Source organism: Plodia interpunctella, chromosome 9 (genome assembly GCF_027563975.2).
Source record: "Plodia interpunctella isolate USDA-ARS_2022_Savannah chromosome 9, ilPloInte3.2, whole genome shotgun sequence".
NCBI classification, from domain to species: Eukaryota; Metazoa; Arthropoda; class Insecta; order Lepidoptera; family Pyralidae; genus Plodia; species Plodia interpunctella.
The window spans coordinates 7,146,156-7,171,107 of record NC_071302.1 but is presented as its reverse complement, the minus strand read 5'-3'; the positions used below and the strand labels follow the sequence as shown (position 1 = coordinate 7,171,107).

Genomic DNA, 24,952 nt, shown 5'->3' with positions numbered 1-24,952 from the left:
CACGACACTACGGCTCTTGTGCCGGCAGAAATACAAGTACAGAAACATACTATAACATATGTATCATTGATACAAACTATGATATGAGACTCCGATCTCAAAGATTCCCTTGGGTTTTCCAAGCCTTAACGTAGTACCTACTGAGCGAGAGTCTGGGACGCATCGCACCATTTTCAGCAAGTTAGAAAATTTTAAAATTAATACAAAAATCATTCTGGAAAGTAATAAACTTTAAATATGAATTATATCTTTTTTCTTTTACGTAGTCTATAAAGTTGATTGCAGGAAAAATAATAAAAGCATGTTTACAGTAACAGAATTTTATTTAATGCAGATCCATTTCGCACTATAGCCGACGACATTGTACAAAAAAATTATAATATCGCTTGTTCGTTCATATTATTATGAAATAGGTAGACGGGTAATATACATTACACAACTTTTCACACAATACAATCATGAAACACAAACATTTAAATCATTTTCTACACTAAAATCCCTCATTCATTAAGTATTCTTCTTTTATTACTATTTAATATTAATTATTATACATTACAATAAATTGGGCCTACCTAGTAATTACGTATGACAAATGCTCGTTCTAAAGGACAAATTTTACGTATTTCATTCCTGAGCAAAATTATTTTCAAATAAATAATATCAATTGATTTGTGATTACGTTCTACCCTATCTCACGTTGAAGCCTAAAATGGTGGTTTAAAAACAAGTGATCTAATTTTGAATTTCAAAATATCAAAATGCAATTTAAGATCTACTAGAAAAGTTAGCCACATAAATAATGTATATTATGTACAATATTTAACAAAATTTGACAAGAAAACTTAGTCAAAGATTCTTTCGCTAAAAAGGACCATCGTTAATTAATCGGCACGTAATTAATTATAAAAAGGAACTTTAAGAGGTATGTTTAGATAAGACGTAATTGTGTTACTATTAATACAAAATAATTTGGCACTTGACGAAGGTAAAAAAAAATCGAATGAAAGAATCTTGGCCAAATTTTACTCATCTTTATATTAATGAAGACATTTACGTATATGTTTATAGGAATCCAAAAATATTACTGCTAATGTGTCTTATAATAAATTACAATATTACTTATATTATTTAGCTATTCGTATACTGGGCGCACAACTAGTTTTGATTTATGTCATTTTAATGTGACTATAGATAAACTATTTGTCTAAGAATAAGTTAAGCTATCGACTAATAAATGGAATATTCTTCATTCTAAAGCCTTTGTATTACGTATTTAGGACTGTTGGCATGTCACGTTTTTGATTTTATGTAAATTTACTAAAAATATAATCATTTATGCGAATTTTATTAATGATCGTGAGATGATTATCTTTATGCATATTTTGGTGCCATAAAACAATTTTAATGTCCAAATATGAATGCACAATTTATTACAAATTGATAATATTGAGAAAATGCCATACATAATTTTATATTTCATACGTAACATGCCAACAAATGTTTTGTAAGTCTGTAGTAGGTACAGGTATCACTATTACGAACGTATACAGACGTTGTACATCAGATTTCTGTTACAATTACATTTACACTAATCTTAATATTTACAAAAGATATTTTTAACACGTTCAATGTAATCTGCAAGACCTTGACTCTTACCACACCATAAGTTACTTGTATATCAAATATACACTACCGATATATACTAAAGTGTCATGGCAAACAAAATAAATCGAATTAATGTTGATTTCCTCTTAAAAATAAATAATTCTTCATTGAGCATTTTAATTATTATGTAAAGCTAACAGTGAACGTGTTAATACATAAGCGTGTGTTTGAAGCAATTCCACCCCACTATCTGTAGAATTCCGAGATTAATATCAAAATATACAATACAGCGTCGATTGCAGACTGCGGAATAGTTATGACTAAGTGCTTGAAAAGGAGCCATATGCAAAGAAAACTAAAGCGCGTTCACATGAGTGAGTAACTACAAAGAGCCGCAGAAACGGCGCGGTTTCGACTCGGGTTTTGGCAGATAAAGTGCGATTTCGAGTGAGCGATAGTGGGGCGCGATTCGCACGATAAATAAAAACACAATTCCATTTTGAAGCTCGGTGTTGCGGCGCGCTGCCGCGTCCCGTGTACCTCAGCAGGCGTTCAAGATTTATACAGGGAGATGCGGAACAATATATCACGGCTCAGAACGCGGGAACCCGACCTATTCCTAGCGAGCTGCCACCGAACCGATTCGCGATAGCAGATCCGACTGATAGCCGACTCGATAACTGCTCGCGATCCAACACAATCGCGTATCACTTCCATCACAAACTAATCAATATCCGTCCTATTTAATATACAGCTTATTCATAAGACCTATAAATAAGCGGACAGCGAACCGCGATTTTTCACCCGAGCATCACATAATTTATAGTCGACGATGATATCGAGACTGGTTCTTTTATTTGTGAAATAGTGATACGCGGAGTGTGCTCGGTAAGCGTTACTAACGGGAAATTTTGACAATAAATCTCTGGCAGTCGATTGCCTAAGCGGTCGTGTGGGCGGACAAAAATATATTCGATAGTCGAATTTGATATCTTGATCTCGCGACATATAAATATTCGAGGTATGGTAAGGCGGGGCGCGCTAACGACTGACGACTTGCTACTTCATGCCTACCTACCAAATCGATCGATTACACGACGACCACCTGAAACAAAAGGAAAAGCGAAATTAATCAAACTGCCAATTATAAAAAAAAAAGAAAATTATGGCGTGTTTGGATATTTGCGCAATGAGTGAATGATTTCAGCCATCATGCAATGATATCGATAAATCAAGTAGACATTAAAGTCTGCGCGTATTATGTAAATCTAAACATAGCAAATAATTTATGGCAACAAAATACGTTCTCATAAACACGAGTAGTCTCAAAATGCAAATAATCCTGACCCGTGGACAAGAACAAACTTAACAGCTGTATTATTTATTGTTTATTCTCACGGAAAGGAAATTTTTTGGTTGAACTTAATTTCTAGCGTAATGCGTATTTGATAAAAGGCTGTATCTGTGGCTCAAAGCCGGCTCTGAAATTAAGATGTAACATGATGCGAGAACGAGCAAGAACGAGTAGATTTATTGCTATACCACTTTGCATATGCTGATTTACAAAGACGACGGGCTCGCACGGAGCGGTTGCGTGTGAGACAGCGATCAATTTGGTGTGACAATTCTTGTTCATGTTCCAAATGTTTGTTTTATCGACAGAACTATTGCTTCTTTTGATGACAGAATAAATATTTTAAAAATACGTAGGTAACAATTATTTATACCTGTTGAGTATAATTTATTTTCTATTTTGTGTTATTAAATAGTTCTATCTTATGTTAGTTTAAGTATGACATTTTAAACATCATTTAAGTATGACATACATCAACGACACAATAATAAAAATCATTTGTTAATCGAAACATCTCAATATTATTCCAATATTTCATAATGTTGTGTGTAATTTTATACGCCAGCGTGAATGTAGCAGAAACATCAAATAATATGTCACTTAATTATTTTCCCCAAATAATGAATTTATTATATTTATATTTATCAATGATATAGGATAGATGACACAGGTTGTCTATGAAAAATCATGTTTCACCAACATTACGACAAGCTAAATAGTGAATATAAAAAAAACAAACAATAATATTATATTTATAAACAATCCAAGTAAAACTATTTGGAGTTCTGAAAATCTGCTCCTTAAATTTGTCAGTTCCTCAATAAAAATACTGAATAACACTGAATTCCAAAACACAGGCTCGCGTAGTTTGGAAATCAGAGTTCATACAATTTGTACTAACCACTTAACAAGGAACATTTTGCTTTGTAATTTAACATACCTAGTTAGATTTAGATTAACGTTAAGGGTTATACAAATCCTTAAATGAATAAAGAATTATATTATTATTAGTTTATTATTATTTATTTGTTAGATGTGTTAACATCTCTATATTTTTATCATAAGAGAGTCTGAGTATGCGCTAGGCGCGAGCGAACCAAAGAAGGCAGAAAAGAACATAACAAAATTGGTACAACGCCTCGCCATGTCTTGTTGTTCAATATTCAGTTATTATTTTATTGTACAATGAATAGTTCAGAGGCAATTATCTTTGATAATAAATAATTTAGTTCAACTTGCTTCTTGAGGTCACAACCACACATGATGTAAGTATCATTTTGTTAAAGGAATAAATTAATTTGAATGAGCTTAGCAATCAACCAAACAAAATGTTAATATGCAAATATATAAGAATATATAAAATTATATATAAGGCCAGTTTGCGTAAATTTGTATATTATCACCTGAAGATATTCGGACCAAAATTCTAAGCAACAACGCAAGGAAGCAGGTTGGCTTTCTTGTTCGATAAAAGAAACAAAATAATAAGCAGTTATATTATGTACAAGCTTTGACCGCGGCTTCGCCTACGCTTATTATCTGGAGGCACGGTAGTACCTCCGCCAAGACGAGCCAAGCGAAGCGCAAGAGCACTACCTACCTTTTCTCGAAACTTTTTATTTTACGTGTTTATTATACGCCCATTTTTTAGTTATTATTGTCAATGTGTATTCTATGCAACGTATCGTGATAAAACTTATACCAGATTTTAAGTTCGACCAACCGCTAAAAAACTGCATCAAATTCCAACCAGTAAATTTACGTACAAAGATACTAACAGAAAGAAAATCATAAAAAATTACTTCTATTAGTCGCCTAAAGACCCTGATAATATATATTATTTGTATATCTTCTATATACAGACATAGCTCACTTACAGTTTTATTATATGTATATAAAGTAAATAGTTGTTCCAACAAAAAGACCGGCAAAGTAATAAACTAGGAGGACGCCAAGCGAATAATTGATACGATTATGTGGGACTACTACAGATGAAGTAACGAACTACACTGAAGTGGAAAGTTTTTCTACGGGTCTTAGAAACAAGTTTCATATAATTTATGTCATTTAGGTCTATTAGGACTATTATAATTTACCTATGTTATTTAGGTCTATTGTGATCTATTGATGATAAATTACAAATTGATAATTTATTCGAGATCTTTATCGTCAACATTAAATTCATTAAGCCATCGTCAACATTATATGACTTTTAATGTTAACTGTTATTTTAATAATTATTGACTCTTATAATTGTTAATAGAGGCTTTGTAAACAATAACAGTTGTTAGGTCTTATCTTGTCGTAGGATGTATTCGGTAATAAGCATTCGCCCTTCTGAGAAAAAAAATAATTTTGATGGAAATTGTCAAAGCCAAGTTCAACGCCCCAACTCCAACATACGAATTCCTTTCTATTTCAGTTGACCACCAGTGTACACATACAGGCAAGAACAATGGAAGAAGGGCGGCGGGCGCTCCGTCAAGTGCGAGTGGCTATAAATCGTACAGGACGCGCAATTTGTTGAATTACAACATGCGCCAGCGCCAACCAGCACCCGGCCGACGCGAAATTAGCTTCCACAGAGATAAATTGACGGCAGGGCCGCTAAATAAATTATTTGGGAAAACCGAGAAAAAACTGCGTCTTCCCTCTGATAAGGGTTGCCCGTGGAAATAATGAATATCGACCGTGTTGCGTAACTTTTTGATGCATGCCTTGGATGTGGGACTTTGGATTGTTTTATGTTTTTTAACGTTATGATAAAGAAGTCATTACAAGGAGTAAATGTCAGTGGTGCTTGATAACGTGACAAAATTGCACAAGGGTAGGTACAATGTGAAATGTTTGCAAAGAAAAAGATATAAAATTGTGATGAGCGTGAAAATAATCATACACCGGAGGATTCCTTTTTAGAAATAACGGGTTTTTACAATTATCGATAGCGATTTCAAAAAAGCAATCTTTTTTTTTAATAGGAAAAAATGCCATTAGCTACAGGTATTGCTAAACCGCAATTTGCATAGAAAATGTTTGCGCATTTATTTAATATGCGTTAACGAATGTAATAAAATCGCAGAGCCAATACCGAAGGATCTGAGACAATTTGGTGTTCCCCCTTCGTAAGCCCACCTATGCATCTTTCTTACAGGGGGTTAAATCTCGAATATACAACGAAGATTAATCCCGCTGAAAGAAAGGGTGTCGAAACCCTTTATAAGATGTAAGCAAGAAAAATTACTTTGATTTCACTCGCTATTTGTATTTGCTCTGCAAGTAAAATACACTCACATGATTGGTATTCGTTTCTATGTTTGCTTTAATATTAACAAAAAAATATTTTTTGATAAATATTTCGAAGTTAAAAGTGAGATCATCATTAATTTATAAACATTATTTAGAGTGGTTTGCACCATTTTTGTCTAAATGACAAATTTAAATTTAACGTCAAGCTGACGGATGCAACTCAACTCATACCTATAAAATTTATTGAAAAAAAATTGTGAATTATTTTGCCGTGCATAACTGCGAACGTTTCTTATTTTCGAATAGTTCCGTAATTCCCCTTCACTGCTGAAAGAGTAAAATAAGACCGGCAATTAAAAAAATGTTCTTTAGACAATAATCTTTAAATCGTACTTTTATGACGGATAGGAGATGCGGTAATTACATAAATAAAATTACACTCAAGCAGTAAAAGTAGTAGGTAGCTAAAGAAATAATTATTTGGTCTAGGCGATAATTGGCAATGAAATTTCACTGAGCTGAGATTTGAGTGGGCTGAGTGTTGGAGTGACTGTTTGCTTGTTAACTACCATTAAAAGCTTAATAGCATTTCACTCGATCCGATTCAAAATCACTAACTACTTAATAAAATTTATTGCATTGTACAATCATTAACGTGATAGGCAGACCGAAGTATAGCTTTCAAAATGATCATTCTACAAATAGACTATCGATTAATTACAAAGATCATGGAATTAGTAGGTAATGTTGTACGAAGTACTTACTAAATCCATGACAACGATTGAAATTGAGAACATTGTTATTCTAGAAAATACCTAGTTCAAAAATTACTCGCAAAAATGACAAAATCAACGAAACGAAAATAACGGTCCTATCATCAAAGCATATTTGAAAACGGAACGTCTTGAGCTCCATTCGAAATTCGAACGAATCCATTTTTAAAAAGCGGGGTTTGTCCCCCTACCATCCGTCACCCCCACCTGTGCGGAGCCGCCATTACATTACCCCCGACTATTGTATCACGGTAATCGACGATTGTAATTGCCACTTCACTTTCATTTTTACAGGTTTTTAATTTGGTTTCGAATATCCTTTTTATACGTAATTTAAGTTGTGAATTATTTTTTCTGATGTGTGTCATAGTGGTCACCACACCTGTCCGCTATGTGGTGGTCCTGGGTTCGACTCCCAGCGCGAGCAAATATTTGTAATCACATATAGTGTGTAGTTTTAGTGCGCTGTGACCGTTGTCCATTTATTATTTAATTAACAGAAACTATAATTATGAACACATGTTGATAACATTATTAAATTGAGTTAATAACATTATTACATTAAGATAACACTCAAAATAAAATGATAGATTTTGATACCACCAAAATTACAATACACCTAATATTGCTTTGCATCTTACGTTTTTATCAATATTGGGCATTTTGACTCCCTTCGTAATTTTACTTGTATCCAAAATGACACTAGTAAAGTAGCAACAATAACACACAATAGATCAGAAGCTCGCCCCAAAAAGTATGCTAATGTTCTAATACGATTTGCGTGGCAAGCGATAATAATATTAAAGGGTAGCATTATAAGAGGTTTTTTCCGCCACCACGCTCCCCCGCTCGTATATCAGGATTTTGGACGGGCGAAGCTAAAATTTTGGACGATATAAGCTGGGCGTAAATTTTACAAAACATGACGTGACGGAAAAAAATCAGACCAAGACAAAAAAAATGTATTTAGCTCGCGTACTAAAGTTGTATTGAAATTACATTAAAATATAGTTTTCAAAGAATTATAGGCGCATTTTTACACCTATAGGAATTGTAAAGGTAATTCTCTGTTCAAATAAAATAATAGGTATATAAAAGTTATGTTAGAGTTAACAACACATTTACATAAAAAAATTCCTTGCAAAAAAATTCATTAAATTTCCCCAACCTAAATATAACGTAAAAAAATATAGAGGCAAAATTAGACAATGAAGCGAATATCTTTTATTTTGACATCAATCCATTATGATCATATTACGAACAAACATACTTATAATACAAGATAACTGACTTCTGGTACCACACAACGTGCGCAAGCGGCTCTCTTTTACTCGTGTCTGTTCGTCTTAATTACTCCCATTTATACATGACTCATGACCTGTTGACACTTAGAGGCAACTAAAAAATCCCACATATCTTTCATGTGAAAGATTACGCGTTGTTCCAAGCGCCATGGTTTTAGAATGAGTATAACTTTCTTTTTATCGTTAGAGCACGCCACCATTGTGATTGGGAATTGATGTTGTAGATTAAGTACACACTAAGAAACAAATTGCAATTTTCGTTTTTTAGTGTGTACTTAATCTACAACACCAACTCCCTCATCAAATAAATGCCCGAAAATTGCAATTTGTTTTTGTTGTGTAAAAAAATATTCTCGCTATAAATTTGTTAAGTGTATGATATAAATAGTATGAATAAAAGTGAAACATAAATTAATACTTATCCGTTTTTTAAACATTAATAACATTATTTGTTTCTTTTTTAACAATATACAATTGTGTCAGAAGTTTACATGAGTAGAATCAAAATATTCTCCATATATATGTACCAAAAATAAAATGAATGCAGCAATTCAAGTCTACCTCGCACATCTATTAGGTGCTCTATGGATAAACACCTACTCAAACCCATGCGGCCATACTGTCGTTTCTCGCTATTTCAAACTTTCACACCGCACAGATTAATTTATTTTTAGAGCGAACTAATGCGATGGACTGATCTCTCTTTTTTCATAGTAGGTATTCCTGTAACGATTTGTTACATGCCACCATTAGGCGAGGCATGCGAGGGACGCAGTATGGCGTCTATTTTAAGAGCTCGATAGTTAGATTACGTGTGTTTTCTCTTAAACACTGTTTGTGCACGTTTGCATGTTCTCTGTATCTGCAACACCTACAGTCGGTCCCAGTTATTTATTTGCACACCAGAGATCCATTCCATTTATTTTTTAAATTACACAAACGGTCACAGAATGCCAACATTGAAAAAAAACACTGGCCGGCAAGAATTCAAAATCGTGTTTGAAAAATTTGAACGAGACACGTGTGTGTGAGCGGCATTCGGACTTTCGAAAGAGTTTCAAGTTAATTAGATAAGAAAAAAAGATAAAATACGTTTCAAATAGGTTTTAAGTAATCAAAGATCATCTAAATTAATGATAGTCAAGAATAAATCCATTACTCAACGTGCAGACACCCACAGAACTATTTAATTAAAACGCAGACAAAAATGCGAAGCGAAAGAGTCGGCTGCCAAATATCGAAACTGGAAAAACTATTTAATCTGAAAACTTTAGTAGGTTGGTACACTGGCATAAATCTGAGACGTCGCAGCGTCGATGCCAAGGAAATAAGATGAGATCGAGTTGGCAACATTGTGTGCTTCGTATGCATAATCTGTCAAAGCTATTGCTACGGAGATGCATTTGTGTGCATCTAGTTACATTGGTACCTGTTTTCATGTAATCTCCTTTAACTCTTGTAAACTTTATACGAGATTACTTTTTGTTACCCTGTATACTTTTTGTATACTGAGTGTGAATACTCAATCAAATATAAATAATAGTTTCAAAGATCATATAATTTTAAAAATAATGTTTGAAAGTAATTATTAAACTGTGGTTTAAAATTAACATTTTAATATGAAAGACCATATATAGAAGACCATATAATAGAATAAAGAAGAATAACAGATAAGCTTCCTTCAATTGAATTGATGATAATTTTGTTTACTAATTATATTATCTTTATTCATTATTAGCCACAAACTTATAACATATAAAAATTTATTTAATAAGATTCTCAAGTTTTCAATTCTATAGCATTTTTATTTCAGTATAAATCAGTAGAAGACTATATTTTTGATATTTTTTGTTGTTTACTCCTATGTCCAGGTATTTATTTACCAATTACAATGGCTCACGTGGGAACAAACACGAAAACAATTTTCCTCACAAAAGATTACCCAGAGCGGCCCTTTATGAGTTCCAATCACGACATAGCACGATAAACTATATTTTTCTCCAGTAAGATAATGTATTTTATACGATAGGTATAATATTTGGACGACAATATATTTACACTCAGTAAAAATATATAAAACAACATTACAACGAAAAATGTTCGGCCAAAAAAGACATTTGATGTTATAAATTTTTAAGTATATTATAAATATTATTAGATTCAACAGCAAAATTTATTAAAATTGACAACATGCATTTATATATTTTTTTTATTATTATTTATTTCTAATGACGTAGCTTGTAGTATTTTTAACTAATTTCTGACAAAAATAAATGAATTATGAATTATGTTGCGTTCGTTCGTATCATTTAGAACATAACAAAATATCGTTAAGAACATAACCCTATCTCTGTGGATAGATAGGGCGATGATCAATCAAAGTCAGATAGTAGTTACCGAAATCACGAGTATCATATATCACATTTGTCTAAGGTTTTAGTTACGTAACTATTTCAAAACGCCTCAAGCAACTCTAAATGTACAATCTAATTTGAATGTTATATTTCAGGTGCCAAGGTTGAAGTTTCAATGTTATCATTTGGGTATTAAAACGAAATTACAAGGAGGTGGTAAGAGAAGAGTCGCCAGCCACACACGACGAATTACGAGCGAACCCGGGACGCTTGAGTTATGCGACCGCGTTATTTTATATTTATGAAATATGCTTTATTCTTGGTAAAAACTGGTTCTACTTCTAAAGTTGTTCTTATAGCGATCTCAAAGAAAGGTTAGCAATCCGAAGGTTTTACTATTTGTTTACGTGCAAGCATATCTATCATAAACATTTGTCATCCGTATTGCATTGGAAATAAAAGTGAATAAGAATTTTGTGAGAAGATTAAACTTAGAAGTAGTGGATATACAGCATTTCACAATAATATTGCGAAAAACAATCCAAAACATATCTATCTACTTCATGTGTTACTAGACAGAGTGACTTTTTGAATGAAATGTCTATCTATATCAAAAAAGTATATAATGCTTTGTAATTCTATATTTTTTAATTTTCCAAGTAAATCAAGATGAACAAACTATTCTTACAACAAGGTGTGAAAATGTTACAAGTACAGAAAAGCGTGGCGCGATTTGTCAAAAGGAAAACAAACATTTCAGAAATAGTTCGTCTTGACAAGTTTATAGCGTCCCAGCGTCTCTGTTACAAAATTATACGGACTAACCCGGCTTTCTAGATGAGAGACAAATGCTGTAAGGCAACGCGATGCAGCGCCTTGTTACAATATCAAATGTATGGACATGTTATGGATGAAATGTGACTAGTGCTCGAGCAACATCAAGAGAGATGCGTGTCACTGAGATGACAATGTTGCTGCATGTGTGATTTCACGTGAATTCGTGAATTCGAGCTATTGGGAATTCCTGTATTTGCGCGTCTTATTTCAGCTGCATAGAAAACGTCTAGCATTTAGTTGTGGCTTATGTTGTCGTCTCTATATCGCATATAGCGTCGCATCTCGTAGTTCAGCATTGCATCACTCACCTATGACGGCGGGTAAGGAATTTTATTCTGCGCGCGCGGCTTTTCCGGCGGCTGATTTACGCATTTGCGTAATACGCAGCGCTTCAAGGGTTGAATTGATTAAAATTAATGGACTCCATGCCGTCTTTACAAATAAGAATATGTCGTTGAATAATTTAAGAACTTTTTTGATGAATGTTAAATAATAAATGAATTTAGTTTTTTAACCACCGCGCACCGTACGTAAAATTCTCAATCGCAGGATGTATAAAATACAGGTACCTAAGCAACATAAAATAGTTGATATCCTAGGAGGGTGGTATCGCACGACGATAAATATTAAAAAAGCCAGTACATCACAGTCCAAACACGTAACTAGTTTCTGCGGATATTTGTCTAAGCAGACACAGTTTGGAGGAGGGATGTGGCAGGCGAACTACAGAAATGCGATTAATATCAAAAAATTATAAAAAGATATTTAAAAATAATTTTAAATCAGAACGACATCAACTTTTGAATGTCTCTCAAGTTTGTTTTTTGCTATTGCATTACATTTATTTATCGAATAATTATATCTGCAACCACATTGTAACAAAATGTAAACTCATGTTTTTTGCAAATAAATAATCTTTGTCTTTGTCTTTGTAAACTACTGCTGGTGTGAAATATTGTACATGCGTTGAAAATTAGAACGATGCTTTCTTTTTTGAATACCTACACTACAATCACATTTTTAATGTCATTATGCGCAATTGATTTCTCAAAGATAGGTTATCTTGTCAAAGTTTATAAAAGTCATGCGTTTAAAATATAAATTATTTTCAGGATTGTTTCAGATTCTAAGTGAATATAAGGCGATAAGATAGGCTTGCTTTCATCCTCACTTTGGGACCTAAACTAATCTGTATCGCAAATTCGTACCATCGAGTAAATTTTTAACATTAATGCGATTCATTTCAGGTTCCTATTTTAAATTGAGTAGCATTTGAATCGTTCAGTAAAAGTTAATTGTAGGCTTGCTGTCTTATCGCGTGAAGTCGCAAGTGTTCAGGGGCCCTAAGTCGTTGAAGTTGCGAGTAAGAGCGCAACAAGAATAATACAAAATGTTTTTCATTTTCTTTATGTCACCCCCGGCAGTCGTAAAGGCATTAAGCGTGACCAAACTTTTGTTTGATACCAACGATATAAGCAAGAACATACCGACAACGTTCTTAAAATTTCAGCTCAAAATATTATATAAAACTGGAGGATGAAATATGCTTTGAAATTTTGTCGTTGCAAAATGTATTTGTATTTGTTGTAAAATATTATTGTCAATAGTTCTTAATATCTTTTACGTTTTCTGACTGCAAGATGTAAACTATGAATTTAATGCTTTTTTTGAATTTGTTTAAATTTGTAAATGAAAGGTCATACGTACACATATTTTTCAAGTTAGCTTTATTACTACACTCTGGATATAGCTTTTGCCCTCGGCTGCGTATATTTCTCTGCGAAAGCGGAACAGCCATGATTTCCATACAAACTTTCACCAACCATCAGTCATTTAGGGGATGAATTTTGGATGAATCTTTGATCGTGGGTCTTTTTCTATAAGCATGCCAAATTTCATCAAAATTGGTCTAGAGGTTTGGCCGTGAAAGCGGAACAAACAGACTATCGCATTTAAAATATTAGTTTAGATTAGTCAAAGTCAAAGCATTTTTCATGTCAAATTTTAAAGTAATATCTCTTTTTAATAGTCGCGTAAAAGCCAATAGTTTCTTTTCACATGCCACTAAGCGATAAAACTAAAATCAAAGAGACAAAGATCCGGCACTGATTTGGTAACTTTCCTAACATATGTATGGGGGATGTTTTCAGTTCGGTCACGATCCTGTCTCTGCGAGGGGGACGTAATGACATGTTTACTGTCTCAATGGAACTACTACTACAGCTACTTTATTAAGGCGACGACTCGGTCAAAATTAATAAAAAAATTAAAAATGCTTTATTTAATTTAGAATGATATATATCGTCACAAAAAAAAACTTAAACTAAGTCTACCGCCGACTTCCAAAGCGCAGGTGAAGAAGAAGCGGCTCAACAAACTTCACCGCAGCCTTTTCTCCAAAGACGTCGATTAACAAATTTAGGTCTTATCAACAAACAATTCAATACAAACCTTGGATTAAAATCGAATTCGGACCTCATTATTGTTTTAAGACGGCAAAACACGGTAGTTTTAATTCACTTGATGAAAATAAAATGCAAAGTGCCTTTAGACTATTAAAAAAATCTGTTACAATTATATTTCAAAGACAAAAAACAATTCTGATGTTTATTTACTTTTACAATTAAATTGAGATTCGTTATAAATAAAATTAACATAGTACAAGTGATAAGCAATAAATTTTCATTAAAATTCTAATAAAATAAAATTCTTGACGCATTCTTTAGCCTAATAAAATTAAATTAATTGCTACTAACTTCGTCTACCGTAAAAATATAGAATGTATATAATATACGGGTAAAAAATACCTCGATTATTTAGTATTAGGGTGTCATAGCTAATAGTATTAACGTAACATGTACCTTACGAACGGGTGCAAATGTTTGTCTATGGTTTATCGATTATCGATTCTGCGTGATCGCCGGTTTAATTAATAATTATTATCGTAAGTTTACTATAATTTGCTACTGTTATTCAATAATGAAACAACTAAAAAATATATTAGAGTATGCTTTGTCTATAACGTATAGGTAGGTACTTAAGACATGATGTTACCAAAATCCTTCAAAAGCGTATTCTTCTGGGCTTTCTATCTAACTAGAATTAGGTATAAAAAATTCGCCCTCCGCAGCTGTCTGTCTCTAAGCTTTCTTCTTTTAAACCATGCAACGGATTACGAGCCCGTGCGAAGCCGAATCAGGTCGCTAGTTACTTATATTAAAAAACGTAAAATAATAATGTGGCAACCCTAGCGAAGTAAGCGAGTAATTACTTTATTAGGTGTCTCCGGAAGATGGGCCCGAAATATGGCGGTGGGAGCCCTACCGAGAAACGGCCGGTTACCGAGTACTTTGTTATACAAGTACTTATACTTTAGTACTTATGACAAATTTGAGATTCACAGCTCTAAAACTTTTATTATAAGATTTGATCATAAAATATTTTTCTATTCAGTTTTAGCACCATTTATTTTTTGTTCAGTTTGGTGATAATAAAAATATTGTACAAGGCACAAAGTCCAATATGTAAAAAAGTTTTTAGATAATTACCTACCTAATCACTTTAAATCAGCAAAAAATCAAAATCAATAAATTTATCATAGCTTCACTTACTCAATTATTGTTTGAAAACGTAGTTTGTAACTGGCACAAAACAACTTTTCAGATAAAACAATACGGTGTTAATCACTAAATTTTAAAACAAAAGTGGAGAAATCACGTACTACACGACCACGGGCCACTCTAAACGACAAATTAACAGCCTCAATTACTTACAACTACCAGCAGTTAGCTATCGCAGTAAACTAGCTATGCGACCCTGTCTTACCTGTGGCTCGACTTCTAATAGCCAGTTATATTTTATGATCTACCTTTGTAAATAATGCCTTTGCACAATAAAAAATATAACAATTGCGCAAACGGAATTCCTTTTTTGAAATAGAACAATAACTATTGACTGGACAATGGAGATCTATTTTTGAAATTGTTCCTTTTTTAAAATTCGCCACGCAAAAAAGTTGTTCTAGGAATTAAAAAATAAGTATTGTCGATTTTTTTTGGAGAAAGCATAATACTGTGACAACGGAGTATCGTTCTAGGAAGTCGCCGACGGGATGGGGATGTGCCAAAAAGAGATAAAGTAGTTTTATTGATCTATACGGACGTTCAGGCCGCGCGAGTGTGAGTTGAATGAAACGAAGATAACTTGCCGCCCCAAGTTTGCCTGTCCTTATCTCGCTAAGCATTTTTGGTTGTTTCCATCCTTTTCGAGCCACGTGACCTAAGCAGGGTGTAACTCACCCTACAGCGGCCATAACTTACTCATAGCGATAGGCGGTACGGTCTCGCAAAACATGTTAGCTTATTTATTTTTAATTTTTTAATCTAAATAAAAATTGAAAATCTTTTTAGGTCCACAAAGTCATTTAATATGAAATGATAAAAGGATAGCGCGACTACAATATTATACATTTATATACAGATATTTTTACAGAAAATATACAGTTAAGTTATTTTTTAAACTGTATCGTTAAAGTTTCTAAAAATTTAATGTACTCCTAGAATTGATCAGTCTGTAAAACGCACATTGATTGTTTTTCTAAAACAAATTTAAGTTAAAAAAATAGTGTACTTAATTTAAGTATAATTTCAACTAGACTGAAACAATTTAAGGATAATAAAACAAAACATTAATATCATAACTATACTAAGAAATAACTTTTTATTTGGTGCTGTTCAGCCCAAATGTGCATGTCGTAAATTACGGCTCTCCTTCACCTCATCTTTCTCTGTCTTGGCATTTTTTGTCTCGTTCCCCCGCATTTTATTAACTGGCTAGGTCAATTCACTGGGGTCCTATATATAGCTTGTTGTTTGTCAAAAATATAATTGGAAATCTGTTGTTGCAATAAAATAAGATTTAGGTATGCTACTGGGTGAGATATTGTCCTTTTTATTTGAAAATTTTGTATGCGCATGTAATTTGAATAGATTATTTTGATTCCATGGAATTAGTAGGAAGTATTTAGTAACCTACTACTAAGTACTTACTAAATCCATGTTTGATTCTGAGACATTATGGCCATTACGTACCATTTAATTACTTGGCATTACGAATAATGTTACCTAAATATTTTATTACATCCAAGTTCACTCATTGCGATTTTACTAGATATTTATGTTATGCACAAAAATTTCAACAAAAAAAACGAATACGAAAACAAGCATATTTCAGTTAATAAATATTCACATTTCAAAAGTGTCAAATAAATGTCATTCTCTTGACAAAAAAAATCATTAAAATTCAATAAAAACAAACATAAAACTGTACTTTAAATCACGGCACACATGGAAAATTAAACAATTCATAAAAATTATCTGTTTACAATAATTAATTTAAGCGGCAGTTCACACGGGGCCGCAATCGGGAGCCGTGGTGTTCCGAAGCTCGTAAAAGTCAACAGAACGATCACGATAATCGTAAAGTAGTCGTAAAACAAATAATTAGCCTGTTGACTTTACAGCCTCATACTCGTACTTCGCAGCCACTTGAAAACGAATAAAAAACAAAGAGAGATAAGTTCTTACAATACCCTAGGAGATCGTTGATTATGTTATCGGCTTTATTTTGCTGCCGATTTAGCAAAAAAAATAGGTCAAATAAAGGGATTACAATTATTTTTATATAAATTTGCCTTGAAAGTAGTAGATCTGCCTATATTCTTCGTAGGATTCGTACCTATGCAATAAACGGGTCTTAATTAAATTGATATATAAAATAATATTGCTTTAGAATTGTTAAGCTGTCGACGTTCAATATCATATTTTATATTATTAATTTATTTATCATGGTCGTGGGTTTACACAAAGCAGTTAAATTTTATTATTTTCAGCAATATAGCGCCATCTATTGTCGAGTGGTAGTAACCAATCGATACGGCGAGGCTGAAATTGGAACTGAAATCATGAAAATAACTTTAAATTATTACCTTCAAATTAAAATCGATTTAACGACAGATGAGGATATTACAATTAAAAAATACATTGGCCTTTTAGCATTAATTTATACATATAAATGAAAGTATTGGAAAACCAAAATGAAGAAATTAAATAACACAAACATTGAATCAAACGTGACAATCCGACAGTCTTTTGAATCGAATTTACGCTCATAAACAACTTGCAGTAATAAAGTGAGAAATCCCATAAAATAACAGCTGATCACCACGATTGGGCACAATACGAACGAACTCATAATTTTACAGCCAATTTACAAACAATAAAAGTCATTCTCTTGTCTTACACGCCCATTCGCCCTCCGATATCTCCATATTCGATGGCCAAAGTCGTAATTCCCAACTTTTATGTCCCAATAAAACCATAGCCCCTGGAGCTTGGTTTCCATTCTACTGTCAATAGGTGGCGCTTTTAACTCAATCGCTCGGTGATATGTAGCGCCATCTGTGTGTGAATCACTGAACCTTTTTATGAGCCATTTGAGGCCGTCACGTCGTAAAGTAGATGTTTTATGACCTCGGTTGATGCCGCTAGTGTATCAATGTTGCCTCTCTTCTGAACATTTTCATTAGATTGAAACGAACTGAAAAATATTATCTTGTTTTATTTTTATTTGGTCAAGGTTCGCGTAATAATCAAATAATAATACTATTAATACGATTATTTTAAAGTAGGCCTAGATGACTGCACATAAAATTTTTCTGTATAGAACTTTAAGCGGCGGCAATAACGGCGATTTTGCCAATACTCACACAAACACATCTTATTGTAATAGGTACATGGCCTTGTTATCCTATTTCATAATTTTCCATACCTACTAATCACGCGGTCATTGACTGAAGTGCGTAATGTTATTAGCTAATCTTCTATTGGCTAACTAGGCATCTACAATTTTTTTGCAATTAGCTGTAGGTGACACCTGCTTTTTTATAAAAGCCTATTTTGTGTCCCACTGCTGGGCAAAGACTTTCTGCTACCACAACTCTCGATTCAATACCTAATTGCCAAAATTTACATTTAAACGCAATATTTGTATATACTTGAATACAGTTTCGTGCTGTTATTTTGATAATAGTTACCTAGGTATGATTATTTCTGGCATCTGCCAGAAAACACCTACTTATAGTAGTAATCTAATCGGAATTCTTCTATCGTTTAATTCTACATTTTCTTCATTCTGATCACATTCAAAACTCGGAAGTATAATTGTCGTGCAAAAATGAAGTTTTTGGCATTATACGAAACGAATGGCATTGAGTTGAGCTCGACTTCCTTCGAACAAGTTTAGTACTAAAATACACCACTATATCACGAGGGCGCTATGCGTCACGTTGTCACCAGAATTAGTTAGCGCGACATCTACCGGTAAAAGGCTGAACTATTACGTAGCCTACGGAACCGAATTAATTTCATGCCATGAATGATTTCATGGTTCATAACTTTCTGAACCATTTTTTATAAACAATTGTAATTCTGGAAAATATAATTTCAATATATAAAAAACAATCGTTGTTATTTTTTTATTGGTATCAATGAACTTTTAATTCGGAAAGTAAGTTGATGGCAAAATGCCATGACGACATTGTTCAAACAATAGATGGCGCCATTGGGTTTTGTTAATAAAATTTATTTACCGAACTTCAATATCAATATGATTCAAATTATTATATACTTATAAAGTTTTTCCTTTTTTACATATAATTTCAAAGCGTTCACTGGGGTTTATGTAAACTCTGTTTGATTTGTCTTTTTTTGTCGTCATAAGTTATTACGCAAGAGGTTGACACAAAATTTATCTACCTATGCAGGTGCAATTTTCAGGAAATCGGACTATGGTGTGATTCACGCAAGCCTTTTAAAAATTTTCCATCTAATGAAATCAGATACCTACTTTTATCTAATGTCAAAAACAAAAAAATATAATTAAGCTTAGGTATTTATACCTACCTTGAGGTGATAATACCTTTTTTTAAATATATGTTTAAGTCCCACTGCTGGGCAAAAGCCTCCCCTAACTTCCACCACGCATTCCTATCCTTGGGGTCCTCTTGCCATTGCTTGACGAATTTTTTGATGTCATCCGACCATCTCGTTCTAGTCCAATGACGTCATAATTTTGAAGTCACAAATCATTCCTGATGTACCTCTACTTTAATAAAGAACGAAAAATTGTACGCGTAACTAATGAAACCAATCAATTAAAGTGACATTTTCATGACATGATTGTCGTACCTATTTGATTATTTTATTTTTTACTTTTTTATTTGTATATAATTAAATTTTCTTGTGCAACTTATAATGTTAAAAATAAGGTTTGGCAATAAGACAATACCATAAGGCATAGTCTTCCAATCAAACTTTGGACTAGGACCGAACAGAAAAAGGCAATTGGGGTGCTTTAGAAATCAAAATCTAGTCAGACTTACCTTGATAGCCATCTCTTCACCACCACTCATTCTGTTGCTTTTAGTATTAATAAAGAATGCCTTATTTACGTAAACAAACCCGTGATCGAATTTCTAGCCCGGCAAGGCGAGAGATTACGCCCCAAAATTTTCCGCAATCCATATAATTAAGTTCCCAAACCACTTTAATCCAGCCGAACCCAAAACTGCCATAAATTCTATGTAAAAAGTTACCCGATATCTGGGGTAATTATAAAAGCAGGCTGAGTGACAAATCCCCGAATAAAACAACAAGGAAATAATTCCGAACATAAATCGCCCTCTCAGTGTGAATAGAATAGCAATTATTTGGTTGAGTTGGTACTCCTCTCGATGTACCTACCAATGTAGGAAAACTCGTTAGCAACTCGCATCAATTTCACTAGCATCGAACCGTAAAAAATGTTTCATTTACGAATGGGATTTACTGAAAAATGCTCTATGGAATTCGGTAAAACCGAGTGACATTTTCTGTAGAAATTATCATGTAAGACGAGTGACTGATTCAAAAATGCATCACATAAATTCAATTTAATCTGAAAAGTGAGGTTTCTAATAAGCAATTGGGCGAATCAAAAATAAATTATTTCTTCGCAGTTAGCTAGTAGTATCAATCTAAAATAATTAGTGTGGGACCACAAACACGTAAGAATGTAATTATGTATGTAATGTAATTTGCTGAGTCGCTACTTTAATTTAAAAATAAAATGATAAATCAGATTCGATGAATCTAGTTTATGTAAGATTAATATTAAAATAATGAGACTAATAAGAACTTTCTTTGTCACTGGTATCATATAGTTAGTTTCCAGTGTTAATGTGGTGAGAAAGAAAACAATAGTACTGAAAGAGAATCCAACCTTATTAGATCTACCCTATGGTTCAAATCGACTAATGTTTTGGACCTCATAGAGGTTGTTTGGTCCAAGAAGACAGTTCTAGTCCGAATGTTAAAACTGAAGGGATATTTGTTATGTAATTTAGACATGGTTTACAATTTAAAGTCTATACAATAATTCTAAATCACTACGGCATAGTTTGGTTAACAGTAAATAACATTATGCATTCGTAAATAATACGAACTAGAAATGTTCAATTAAAATTTATTTTGAGTAACGACTCTAAACAAATTCACCATTACTCACGCAAATATGTTTTAATGAAATACTGAATTTTATATAATTTTCCTATAAATTAAACTTTTTTGAACCGGAAGCAACGTGTATAAATAAAAATGTCAAACGTTGATAAATTCCTTAACAAGCCCTCGAATTGTTCAGTTTTTCAGTTTTCGTGACAAAGGGCAATAACTGCTGTTTTTATTCAAAATGGCAATCGTAATTACTTCTAAACATCGCTATCAAATGATAACAAACACGCCCCCTTAATCAGGCTCTCGAAACAATACCAAGTCTCAAGGCAATAAAGAAAGGAGAATAAAGATAAATTAGCGTATCTCTAGACGGATGGGGGTTGTACGGACCCGTGAGGAAAAAGTTGGGGTGTTCAACCCTTCCTTTATTTACTCGAACGCCCTCTGTCGCGAGTTTGATAGAGTTTTTATTTATCTGTATCCCACACAACAGGTTTATCGCGATCAATGTTATATTATTTCATTGCTTTGCAAAAATAGTTTATTTTCTTCTACCTTTTTGAGAAGAAGTCTTGCCAGAATGATTAGTGGAAAAATATACTTAAGGTTATAGCATAAGTTACTAATATAAGAATTATATGATGACGTAAAGGATAATGGTCAATTTTGTCACTATCATACACCTTCCATCTCTTACTTACGTCTCTCTATTTGCTGAAAACGTACAAATAAGTTAAACTACAAAAAGTAAAACTAATAAGATTTAAGCTTTTGTTCAGCACTTATTAGAAACATAAAATGACATTTTTTTCAAAGACAAAGACAAGGATTATTTATTTGCAAAAACATGAGTTTACATTTTTTTACAATGTGGTGTTAAAAGAAAAGCTTAATCCTACATGTTTCACCGTCCACGGGTATGCAAATTTAAATGGAGAGCATGCTATCATCCCACGAAACAAAATCGAATAAATAAAAGTAACTAAATTTTTATCTAAATCTTTATTTTATTTAAAAAAAAAATTGTTCAAATTATCAATCAGCAAGGACCTGAGGTGCTTTTTAACTAAATTTAAATTTTGATCTTTAATTTGTTGTGGAATTTGGTTATCAATTTTAGGCGTCATACATACAATACTTTTACTGAGTAATGCCGTAGGGTGTAAACATAGTTTATATTTATCCCGATGATTTCTTAACACAACATCACAAAGGCATGGGAATAAATTAGCAATACATTTAACAAATAACATTGAAATGGAAAACTGAAATAAAGTAACAGCATGTTGCTATTGTCAAAGAAAAATAAGTGTAGATGAAGAAATAAAGTTTTTTATAAAACAAAATAAGCTAGTCGGAAATTTGGTAATATGTATCAAGGTGTCAACCTGGTTTTTAGAATCATATTTATAGAACTTTGGTACCATTTATTTGTATATATATTTTTTTTAAACGTATACAAGTAGAGTAGTAACTCGAGCTCAACACTGAAAATGCAGGTGTAGACGTGAGGAGGTTCGATAAACACTAAATAGTGACATAAATTACAACGACGCATGCGCAACGCACTGGCACTCAATTTAAAGTGCGATTTCAATTAAAACGCCTCCGTGGATTTATGGTATTTCTAATTTATGTACTTTTAGCCGGCCGCTTATTGGATGCAGTTGACTCGATAGGAATACTAATTGAAAAATAATTGTTATTTTTTTACTGTTTATATTATCAATCAAAAAATTCTGATAAGAATTTTTACACCGATGTACCACTAGCATTGTTCCAAACTTGGTATTTATAAGTTTGGTTTCCAGTGACTTAAATATTTCGACTCGTATAGAAATCAAATATTATTATATTACCTACTTGTCAAAAGCAAGATATGTTTACTTCCAAATATTACCTCACCCTTTTTAGACAATATCTAAACAAGCAGAAGAAATCAAAGAACTATGCCTTCTAGGAGTAACTTTTTTATAATATAATAAACTTAATATAATATTCTTTTAAATTTTATAGTTCCTCGATTATATACAGTATCGCCATATGAATAAATGAATAACAAATTTATATAAGACTTTTAATTCATATAACCCCAGGCGCCCCAAGATGATTTCAGATTACAGGCGATTGCTCACAAAGCTATAATTTACTTATAAAGTGACTTCTCAGTATTCCACTCTTCATACATCTTAATTCAATAATAACACATTACTTATGTAAACTCGACTAAAACTTCATATAATTTACAGCCAACATGCCTTCGAGATACGAGACGAGTATAATTTCTAACAGTTCAGCGTCAATCATGATAATTAAATGTGACAGCAATTAGGTAAGTAGCTATCAAGAGTACCCTTGTCAATTACTGGGCAGGAACATGTCAGGCCTGTTTACCCTATTTTACATGAACACGCCCACGTGCAATGTTGCTCCGCCACTTAGCTTTACACAACTTTGTACAGCAATCATTTTAATTACGATTTTTGAATCCAGAAGTCGATGGGTATGTTTATCAATATTTATAGGTATATTATATACATCATATTCTTATGTAGATTCAGAACTATCATTCGTAGAAAGTTGAATGAATATGGCATGTTGCGCTCTTTGGTGTGGGTTGGAATTTCCCAAAATTCCCACGGGAATGGGATTTTACTTCTCGTACGGAGTTGTGGGCAAAATCTAATTATTTTAATTATGAAATAATAACTGAAATATATCTCTCCAACACAGAACATGTCACATATATATTTTGTTTTTATTCTATGTTTAAACGCAATCTGATAAAATTCATTGAAATCAACACAAATTCAAATTCAAAATTCTTTATTCAATTTAGGATAATATACATCACTTATTGACGTCAAAAATTACTTAAACTAAGTCTACTGCCGGCTTCCAAAGCGCAGGTGAAGAAGAAGCGGCGCAACAAACTTCACCGCAGCCTTTTCTCCAAGGACGTCAATTAACAAATATAGGTCTTATACATATATTAAAAATTAGGAGGACGAATTTACATCATTATTAAAAATGTCAAAATTTGAATGAATAAATAAAATAAAAGTTGAATTTCCAATAAAATTATTGAAAATTGTCACACAAAATATACACATATTTATAAAATAAAAAGCTAGATGTACAACACGTACGTAATAATATCATAAACCAATTACATATGTTATGAGGATACTGCACCATGCTTGGGCCAAACATTATTGTCATCCACATAATCGTCAGACTTGTAATATGTATTTTTACAAAGTACTTCTTTTATATAATTTCTAAATTTTTTGTCCGGCAAATCAAGAATCCATTTAGGCAATTTGTTATAAAAACGGATACAGTTCCTAACAAAAGACGTTCTAACTTTGGCCAACCGATGCCCGGGGACAGACAATTTATCTTTATTGCGTAAGGCTCTATCAGTGTAATCACCAACTTTTTTAAATAAGTTTAAATTTTTCCGGACATGCATAATGTTGTCAAATATGTATTGAGAAGGTAAAGTTAAAATATTAATATCTTTAAAAAAATCTCTAAGGGAATCCTTTCTCTTCAATCCATATATAGCACGTATTGCTCTTTTTTGTAAAATGAAAATAGTGTTAATGGTGCTAGCACTCCCCCAAAGTAGTATCCCATAGGACATTAAGCTATGAAAATAACGAAAGTAAACTAATCTAGCAGTCGCTACGTCCGTAAGTTGTCTGATTCTCCAAACTGCGAATGCCGCGGAACTAAGCTTTTTAGATAGGCCATTAATATGAGCGTCCCATTGCAATTTGGAATCAAGGGTAATTCCTAAGAATTTGGTGTTTAGTACAAAATCTAAGCTTTCTCCATTCAGAGTCACGTCGACGTGAGCCTGCCTAACATTGGGAAGTGTAAATTTAATGCATTGGGTTTTAACACAACACTGGAAAATTGC

General features: G+C 32.8%; 1 protein-coding gene across 2 annotated transcripts in view; it reads right to left on the bottom strand.

Moving 5' to 3' along the window:
- Nucleotides 1–304: 304 nt before the first annotated feature.
- The window catches only part of LOC128672435 (homeotic protein ultrabithorax), a 131,653-nt gene continuing 107,005 nt past the window's right edge, over nucleotides 305–24,952 (bottom strand). For both annotated transcript variants that reach the window (XM_053749582.2, XM_053749581.2), the window contains one exon: nucleotides 305–2,710. The gene's annotated coding sequence lies outside the window, so the exon portion shown is untranslated. The remainder of the gene's footprint in view (nucleotides 2,711–24,952) is intronic.